This window comes from Oxyura jamaicensis, chromosome 10 (assembly GCF_011077185.1).
Source record: "Oxyura jamaicensis isolate SHBP4307 breed ruddy duck chromosome 10, BPBGC_Ojam_1.0, whole genome shotgun sequence".
NCBI lineage: Eukaryota > Metazoa > Chordata > Aves > Anseriformes > Anatidae > Oxyura > Oxyura jamaicensis.
The window spans coordinates 20750656-20759466 of NC_048902.1; the positions used below are offsets into that span (position 1 = coordinate 20750656).

General features: G+C 54.6%; 1 long non-coding RNA gene across 2 annotated transcripts; it reads left to right on the forward strand.

Moving 5' to 3' along the window:
• The first annotated feature begins 4216 nt into the window (after window positions 1-4216).
• On the forward strand, window positions 4217-8288 carry LOC118172437. Of its 2 annotated transcripts, none has more exons than XR_004753702.1 (3): window positions 4217-4470; window positions 5476-6963; window positions 7533-8288. It is a non-coding gene; the product is annotated as an uncharacterized LOC118172437 (long non-coding RNA). The 2 variants fall into 2 exon arrangements; XR_004753703.1 differs by lacking the exon at window positions 4217-4470 and having other exon boundaries at window positions 5040-6374; window positions 6907-6963.
• The last annotated feature ends 523 nt before the right edge of the window (window positions 8289-8811 follow it).

The following is an 8811-nucleotide window of genomic DNA, read 5'->3' on the forward strand; positions in this document are numbered from 1 at the left end:
AAAAAAAAAAAGAAAAAAGAAAAATAAAGAAAAAAAAAGAAAAAAGAAAAAACTAAAGTTGCAGAGGCACCAGACAAGGAGAGCCACTAAGGTTTGCCCATGGCTGGGGGGAGCAGGGACATCTCCAGCGCCCGGCTGCGCTGCTGGAGCCCCTGTGCACCCATCAGTGATGGGGAAGCAACTGCGCGGATGGTTCTATTCAATTCAATTATATTGGAAACAATTAGATTAGACTACACAGCTAATTAACGACAACCTTCGTGGCGAGAGCTTCATTAGGAGTGCCGTGTTATTGCTACGGGCGGCAGCGGCGTCCTTCCCGCACCCTCCGATGTTTGTGCAGCTGGGGGAAATATTTTCGCCGGCGAACTTCAGCACTGGTGGCGGGCTCGAGGGACGGCGCTCCTCGATCCGGCTGTAATGATGCTAATATGCTGCTTTCTGGTAATTTTCTATTAATTGTTTGCACTCCCTGTGTGTCTTCAATCCATTAGTTACACTTCCCGGGATCGTAGCAGGCAATAAATCCTCTGGTCTGCCAAGGCTCCTGCAACGTCTTTCATACGATCATCCCCAAAGCTAATGTTTATAATGCAATTGAAGCAATCCATATCAGGCCTTGTCCCTCTGCTCTCCGCTCCGCCAAAGACAGCGAGAGCAGCGCTGCCGGATTCCCCCGGGGTTGTGCCTGTGGAGTGATGATAAGGGAATCGGATTTTAGTGGCGACACTAGAGGTGAAACCCAAAGATCCAGAATATTTAGTTATGTTTACCCACAGTAATCAGCTTCTCAAATAGATGTCACCAGGAAAGCTCTTGCTACATTGATTGCACTGTTCCCCGCTTTCTGCCCAGGGGCAAACAGCTCTGATTAATATTTCACAACACTTCTTTTTTTTTTTTTTTTCCTTTTTTTTTTTTTTTCTTTTTGTGCTCGGAGAGCCTTGATAGAGAGACACAGAATATTTTACCATCTCTCGTGTTTGCCTGCTCCAGTAATCATTGGATTCAATCACTCTTGCAATGTTTTTATGAATTAATAACAGGCACTTTGGAGGGCTAGCGGGGAGATGGGAAATGCAATCTGTACAACCTTAATGAGCACCGTGGGGACCCGGTGCCATGGTTTCCGAAATCCTCTCTGCGCTTCGCTCTAAATCATTGTCTCTAAAATTACCTGCTCGCGGTCCCTCGTAGCTGCCTCTCGTTCGGCGGGTGCGTACACCTGCCTCCCCGCCGTGCCCTCTCTTTCATTGCAACGGCTCATTTGGAAGCTGTCCCAATTAATATATTTTTTTCCTTTCCGCTTTAATAAAAGCTCACCTTTGTCAGTGCTGACAAAATGTTTGTCTTCGCTGCCTCGTTAGCGTTAGCTGCGACCCAGGCGCTCAGCACCAGAGCGGGTGGGACGGATGGGTGCGGAGCAGGGCGGGGGAAATGGGCCTGGGAATGAAGCACTGCGCGCATTTTGCTTCGTGAGTCACCGGGGAGGATGGGAGTGGGGAAGGGGGTGAGCCTGCCTCGGCTCACACTGCCTCTGCTGCTGTAAAATGCCGGGGGGAGCCAGGCAGGGCACGGCAGGGCCCCGGCTGGCTGCAAGGTGGGCGCTCCCCGTCTCCCCATGGTGGAGAGGGATGGGGCCCCGGCACTCTGCTCACCCCCTCGTGAGAAAGATGGGTGAAGGTGAGCCCCACGAGAAGCTTTGGTCATTCCTGCCCGTTCGTGCTGCTGCAGGCTTCCTCTGCAGCACCGCCTCGGCAGAGCTGGCTTTGCGCAGGTCTTTGCACAGCCCTCCCTGCTCTCAGATGGCAAAACCGCCGTGCTTTTCCACCCGGCCTTGCTGCTTCCCCTCCACCCAAGCAGAGTCTAGCCGCATGATGCTGGTGTTTCCCAGCCCAGGAGATCTCCTGCAGATCTCTCTGTGAAGGACCATGCGCTGTGGTCCCAGCTCTCCTTCTTTTGCCACCCTTTGGGTACATCAGGTCGCCAGCTGCCCCCATCCACCGAGACCCCGGTGCTGCCCGGTGCATCTTCTACAGCATCTCCAGCACCCCCAGCCATGGTGGGACACCTACGGTGACCCCCTGAGCCCATTGCCCTGTGCTGAAGGAGCAGGGATGATCCACAGCCACCGGTCCCAGCTCTTCGCCCTGCTCCCGGGCTGGGCGGCAGGAGCGCAGATGTGCCGAGCGCTCGGCGCGTCAGCCGTCGGCTCCCGCGGGGTCTTCGAGGACGAGCATCCAGACAACCTTAATCCTAGACGTGCGGCTGCACTTTTAAAAATTGTCTGAGTGGAAATTTGGCCACAGGCAGCACAATTGTGTTTCAGGCTTTAAAGCCAACTGGAGTCATTAAAACACATACTGCATTCCTCTGGAGGAAACATAGCTGTTGATAGGGCATAATTTTACAGCGCAAGTGTTGGGTCTTAATCCAACGTTAGTATTTGTACAAGTTCACGTCTGAGGAGTCCAGAAATATCAACTGGAGAGATCCAAACTGTGAGTCCTTTGGTGGTTCCCAGGGTGAATTACAGCAGGGAAGCAGCCGTGCTCCTCGGGGAGCGTCGGGGACGTGGGCAGAGCTCGGTGCCTGCTCGGTGGGGCTGCTGCCCTGTCCGACTGCCCCAGCCCAAACTGCTCCAAACCCAGGCTTGGGCACCGCATACTGGGGAGAAAAGGTGTTCTTCAGGTCTTTGGGAGCTGATGTTTCCTCGCTTGGATCACCTGTGAAAGGCTCGTCTGTGAGATGAGGCTCGGTAAATGCTGATCAGGGTCTCCCTGGAGGTCTCCATCCAGGTGGGGTTGCACGGCTGGGGACTGGGGTGTCCCCAAGCAGCAGGTCCAGGCTGCTCATCCATGCTGATGCTCGTCCTAAATACAGCACTCCTGTGCTGTACAACACAGGCTGCAATCCTGTGCTTTTAGTTGAAGGATAAGTCAATGAAAAAAACAATTAGCAAACCGAGCCCCCGGAGCAGTGCCGGGCTCAGACCCCTCTCCTCGCAGGCAGGTGCCGCTCTGCAGCCAGCTGGGTCTGGGGTCACTTTGCCCACAGAGCTGAGCTCCTGCTGACTGTCCGAGAACAAACGTGATGAGACGAAATGACAAATGTACCTAGCCCATCTCTTTATGCGCCTGGTGATTTATTTCCAGCCCCCTCAATAGAAAATTGCACTTGATCTACTAGCGAGCCCAGAAAAGCTCTGACTTCAGGAACTTCTCAGTTTTCACCCCGCTCTATTTACTTTCTGCATGTGTGTTTTTTAATTGCTTTTTAGAAGTCTGCTCTCAGCCTACAGCTATTTTGGAGATGTGGCACGGAGTTCTAGTCTGGGTGACTAACAAGTCATTTATAGAGACTTGGCCAGCTCCGCTCAAACATTTCTGCTGGCCAGACAGGCATTACCGCACGCAGACGTGTCGGGACACGTGCAGCAAGTGCATTTGAGCAACACCTACAGAGCTCTAATCGGCTTACAGCGGTGTGAACCCGGCAGCACGGGGCATAAACAGGCCGAGGAACACGACCTGCTTTTGACACCAGCAGGCTGCGGGGCCGGCTCCGGCCAGGCGCTTCGGCTGCGGTGGCGGCGTCCCCCGCTCGCAGCGATGCTGCGCTGCCGCGGCCGCTCTCGGGCTGTGTCTGGCCATGTATGGGCAAAGCCCGGGTGGTTCGCACAGATGCGCTGCCGATGAAGCTCATGGTAAAAGAATTTCCCCCAAAACAAGGCCCGACTGTTAACCTTCCCCATCCAAGCAACCAGCCGGGCTCGACGCGGCCGCACTGATTTCCTGCGCTGATTTATTGCGCGCGCACCCGCGGCGCTGCCCGGCCTGAGGACGGCGGCCAGCTCCCCGCCAGGGGGGCACCGTGCTCGCTGGGTGCCCCCTGCCCCGGGACCGGGCAGGATGCGGCCCAAAGCATCGCCAGCAGCAGGGCTGCCAGCAGCGTGCCCGCGCCCCGCGCCGCGCCGCCAGCCCCCCGCGCGGAGCATCCTTGTTCCTGCCTCACCTCTGTGCTGCCAGCTGATTTTTTTTTTTTTTCTGTTATTTTTTTTCCCCTTTTGCTTGATGGTGTTGTTGTAAAAGCGCCTGAACAATAGCCTGCATTTATCCAGAGCGCGACAGGCTGCCAGCTGGCGGCAGATCAGCCTTCTCATCCACTTCCAGGGCTCTTAAAGACGACTGTCCCAGAAACTCGGGTGTGCGCTGCTCTGAGAAGTCCCTGCTCTCTTAAATGCCTGGGCACTGATACAATTAATGTTTAATGCAGCATTCTTGTTTCCTGGTTGCCATTCTCTGCAAAACAATGGGGTGTTTTGCCCATGAAATTACTGTTCTGATTAGGAGGAATATGTCTGTCATTAGACTTTCAAATGCGATCCTGTTGCAGCACAGCACTGGCAATCCGGCCCAGATTACTCTGGCGATATTTCTGTTCCTGAAGGAAATAGCAAGTGCAAATAGGGTAATTTTATACGCTGGCGGGGGAAGGGGGCTTGCACTGATGGATGCTGTTGTGTTTGCAGCAATAACAGCTGGGGCCAGGGCACGCAGGGGATCTGCCAGGACGTGGCTTGGGCTGCAGTCGTGACTCTCGCTCTGCAGGCGCTTTTATGTGCAGCGCTCCACCTTTTAGCAGGGGCCAACCCTCTCCTCTTGCAGGCGGTCTGGGCTCAGCTGCCAGGGATGCCCTGCTGCAGGTGTGCGCCTGAAATTCCTCTGGAGCCGGCGCAGGCAGTGCCGCGCTCCCCAAAACCCTGCCAGGGCTTGGCCTCGAAAATGCAGGGCCTTGTAATTGAGAGCAGATGCTGCAGGTTTCTGCAAGAGCAAAGTCACGGCAGAAATCCCCTTCGAGAGAGAGAAGCGGAGAGGATCAGAGGCGTGAATCTCAGGGCTGGGGAGCTTGCGTGGCTGTGGCGGGGGGTGCAAGCAGAGCATGGGGCACCCAGTTCCAGCATGGGGCACCCAGCCTTGCTATGGGGTGCATGACACCATGCCCAGTCCTTCTGGCCATGTTGGGTTGGAGCTGCAAGGAGCATCCAAGGCTGCTGGGGGGCTCAGGGTGGTCTCTCGGTGATGGTTTTCCTAGGGGAAGGGGCACAGGATGAGGCCAGGAGCACGGGGACGCAGCACTACCATGGGGCTCTGCCAGAGCCAGGCACTGCCCCACGAGAAGGGTCTCATCCTGAGGTGGTCCTGGGTGCCGTGGGTGGATAAGGCAGGTAAAAACACAGCGAAACCTCAACATCTCCAAATCCGGTAGCTCTGCACAACGTGCCGGGGCGCGGGATGCTGCTTGGCAGCCACGGGGGAGTTGTTTATTCCTCCCCATTTCCGACCAGATGAGAAAAGCACTTTGAGCACAGAGGGAGGATGGGGAGCTGGGGCTGGGACCAAGGACAACCCGCTCCCCGCCCTGCTCCTGCCCCAGCCTGAGCCTCTCTCACCAATAAAACGTCTCTTCCTGAAGCTTGGAGAGTTTTTTCCGGAGTTCAGCTGATATAAATTCCCACCGGAGAGTTCGAGGCTGGCAATCAGCTTACTCATTCTTCGCTTATCATCACAAACCTCTGACCTTCAAACATCGCTGGTGCGGTGCCCGGCTGAGCAAACTAAAATAAAACCAGATGGTGATTCACTGCGCTCCCGGGTTGCGACGCGCGGCCTCTGCGCGCTCCCTCGCCGCCGGCCACCTCCCCGCAGGTTCCCGACCTTGTCCCACGTGTGGTGCCTGTCCCACGGCAGTGGTGCTGGTCCCTGGGTGGTGTTGGAGCATGGCACGGGCTCCCACGCAGCCCTGGGCGAGAGGACGAGGATGCAGCACGGGCAAGGATGCTGAGCTGGTCGGGATCCCCAGGTGGCCCCAGGCATGCCTGCCGTGTCCTGGGACATCTCTCCCTTTGCTCTCATTGCAGCTCCCATGAAGCTGGCGTTTGGGTTTTGAGGAGGCCGATGCCTTTTCCAGGCAGCATTTCCTTCTTCCCCCAGCCCGTCGGATGCTGGTGACAGACTTTCTGCTCACTTTTTCCTAGAAAGAGCTGCCTTTAAGACCTCTCTAGAAGGAAACCCGCACGTGCCAGAGCCACCCCCGCTGCCCGGAGCCCTTGGTGCTCAGCGCAGGGGTGCTGCACCCGCAGGGGGATGCTTCCCGTGCTGCTGGGGGGCGAAACAGGGGGGCTGCAGGGGGCCGCAGCCACTCCTGCAGGAGGGACGTGGGAGGCAACTGGTGTGCCAGGAGGCGCGGAGGAATGCGGCAGCACGGGAGGGGGGGAGGGCAGAAATTAATAATTATCTAAAGCGCACCCCTATCACTGCTCATCAAAATTTGCCCATACTTCATTCCAGCCTCCTTTCTTCTTCTTGCCTCCAGTAAGTACTTTAACATCCTTTTTAAAAATTAAAGGGGGAGGGTTATGGAACAGATAAGAGATAATTGCCTAGCTTTGACTCTTCTATTGATGTGAAAATAGGATTGGAATTACTCACTCTGGTTGAAAGGTTAGTTGAAGGTTATTACAGGAAAATTGTTATTCATACATTTTTTCTGTGCTGCTGGATAGCCTAAAAGATTAAATTCACAGAGTGCATAATGACCCATCACAACGGACAATGGTGGGAATAATCTCCAGAGACTCCAGATAACAGAACAGAGACTTCTTTGAATAATTCATGGTTCAACAGACATCCCTCACTAACAGATTACATGTGAGTTTTCATTAGAAAGGAGATAATTTAAAGTAGCTTTAAAAATAACCGGTATTTTTAACGGAAGTGGAATTACCATAAGCATTTATGCAGTTTGTTTATGCTTTAATAAATCTGCTTTCCTCCTGACCTTCATGCCATGGGAACAAAACGCAAGGGGATAAAGAAAGTCATTGTTTGTGACAATCCCGCGCAGAGCTGATAGAGCATCGGTTTCATATTCTGCCTCGCCCTTGGCTGCCTTTAGCACACGGTGTGCACCGATCCTGGGGCCGAGGCAGTGCAGGGGACGGGTCGGAGGGTTGCAGGCTTGAGATTTCTGCCCCAAATTCCTTCTGCAGGGTTCAGGGACGCCCTCAGCCCCCCTCGGACCCGGGTACGGGGTGGCAGGAGGAGGGCTCGATGCCGTTCCCCAGCCCCTCGCTTCCCCCCGAAACCATGCAGCAGCTGGGGCTAATCTTTTAATTTCATCTCGTGCAGTGGCTGTTACGCCTTGAAAGCCGATTGTTTGTTAAAAGCAAGTATTTACGCAGGTTTAGCAGGGGCCCGATACACATCTGTGGCATTGTTCTGCGCGGTAACAAATGTATCTCCGACGATTAATTGATATTTAGTAAACATGTAGCAGTTATCTCCTCCCATCTAAATTAAATGCTAATTAAAGTTATACCATGCGGTGCTACAGGCTGCACAGACTGCAACTTTTCTGGCAGCGGGGACGAGGGGAGGGCAGGCACCGCAGGGCGCTGAGCTGGGCACCCCCGGCCGGGGGCACGGAGCTTTCTTCCTCTTCCTCTTCCTCAGTTTTGGGCAGTCCTGCAGGGAAGGCCCAGGGGTGATGCTCTGCTGGCAGTCCCGGCGTGCAGCGCAGCGAGCGGCCGGCAAGAGCATGCTGGAAGCTGTAGTCCAGGTGCCCCGGCATCGCCAGCGCCGCGCTGCTCACAGCCCTCCTGCTCCTCCTCCTCCTCCTCCTCCTCCCTCACAAACACCGCCTCTGCTTGCTAATCCTTCCCAGGCTTCGCAGCCTTCGTCGTGGGTTTAAGGCCAAGTGGCAAAATACAAACGGAGGGGGAGCAGAGGCGGCGATTAAGCAGCGAGGAAAGATGAAGCAAAGACCTGAACGACAACTAACGCGTGTTCAGCGCGGCTTCCTGGCGCGCAAGCGCTCCTCCGGGGGTGTCTCAGCTTGGAAAATGTTTGTCTTCTCCCATCAGGTGAATCCGTGGGCACGGTGTGGAGCAAATGTTAATTAAAGTACCACGGAGCTGCTTAGCAGTAGGCCATCCCAGGCAATCCCTTCTGCTTGCGTGGCCGCTGCTGACAGAGCTTATTCAGAGCGTGCGAAGGGAGGACTTTGACCCAAAGCAACGGCTGCAAAGGAAACAGAAGCGATTTTTGCTGCGATCAGTGGCATTTCCCTGGATTTCTTCTGGCCTTGCCAAAAGCAGAATGCGTTGCCGAGTCTGCAGGAAACGAAGTTTTCTTCATTTTGCAGGAGACGCTTGCTTTAATTGCCGTCTTCCCGCGACCCAGCAGCGGTCACCGCTCACCTCCAGCGGGGCCGGGGCTACGCAGCGAGTACCCCACGCAGCCTGCACAGCGCCGGGGGCGGAGATTTTTACCCCAAACCCCTGAAAACGGAGGTTTTCCTTCTCTGGTGAGCAAAGGAAATCCTGACAGAAGTGACTAAGAGCAGGCGTGATGAAGTGTTAAACTGTGAGGGATTCCTCGGGTCCTGTCCCAGGGAAGGATTCACCGAGAAGGGCTTATCCCCACGGGGAAGCAGCAGCTACAAGGATTTCATTCTCACCCACCCCCCCCAGGTATAAGGGCTCGTTATAAATAATACTCGAGCCTAGAGGAGGTGAACGAGGACTTTTATGGATTTAACACGAAACTCTAACACCTTCTTCCGCTAAAGCTTCAGTCAATAAATCATTTTTTAATTATCAGCTTAAATTATCAGCTAAGCACGCCTAAATGATCTCTGGAGTGATCTCTGATGCAAGATGTTCAGCGCAACATTAAAGAGGTCTAAGAAGAAAGTTGTTCCCCTTCCTTTTCAAACGCTTTCGCCTTTTTTCTTTTGCACCTCCCAGAA